A 952-nucleotide genomic window follows, 5' to 3' on the forward strand; every position below is an offset into this window, starting at 1 on the left:
CACATTTCTAGCCTTAACATCTTATTGAGCTCTTCGATTCTCATCTTGAGTCCACTCAGAAAAATTTTTCAAAACAACTTTTCCATTTAAAACATGAGTGGGCTCATATGGACCGTTTAGAGTTGCATCCCAAACTCCTTTATCCACTAATTCAAGAAAGATTTGCATCCTTATTTTCCAAAAAGCATAATTTTCTCCAGCAAATAGTAGTGGTCTATTTATCGAAGCACCTTCACCAAAGGTCTGAGAATTGAAAGCCATTTTCCAGGATCAGTCAACTTAAAGAAAATAGTAATCGACTAGTTTTTCAAATATTTTATGAAAACCAGCTCTGGTGCCAATTATTAAAATAGAATAGCTCAATTTCTCACCTCAAGAGGGGGGATGAATTGGTAAATCGTAAAAACAAAGTCTTTTAAAATATTTTTCGCAAAAGGTGATGTCTTTAAAGCTTTCTTGTAACGCAAGGTAAAACACTTTCTAATGCAGTGAAAACTTAATCGAATGAATACAATATAAAGTCAATTAAACATAAAAGAGTAAAGATCAGAAAATTCAAACACTTTTTTTGTTGGTATCGAAGGGGTATGGTTCGAAGATTATAACACAACGGAATTAAAACTTAGAGTAGCGTATAAGCGTGTTCGGTCACAGTTAAAACGAAATTGGTCTTTTTTTTCGAAAAACAATTTTCTTTCAGAAAATTTATCAAACAATTAATATGCGTAAAATAAAATGAGTGTAGGGAATAGAAAAATCACACGAGTATTTTTATACTAGTTCGATTCAACAAAATCTACGTCCAGTCGTTAATCACTGTAAAGAGTGATTAACAGTTTCACTAAAAATATTTTTCTCAGATTACAATTAAGTTAATGAAAATCAGATAGATAAACCTTCCTTCGACGAGCGAACCGGAAGAAGACCACTCTACCAACTTGAAGAGAACCGC

Source organism: Vigna radiata, chromosome 6 (assembly GCF_000741045.1).
Source record: "Vigna radiata var. radiata cultivar VC1973A chromosome 6, Vradiata_ver6, whole genome shotgun sequence".
NCBI lineage: Eukaryota > Viridiplantae > Streptophyta > Magnoliopsida > Fabales > Fabaceae > Vigna > Vigna radiata.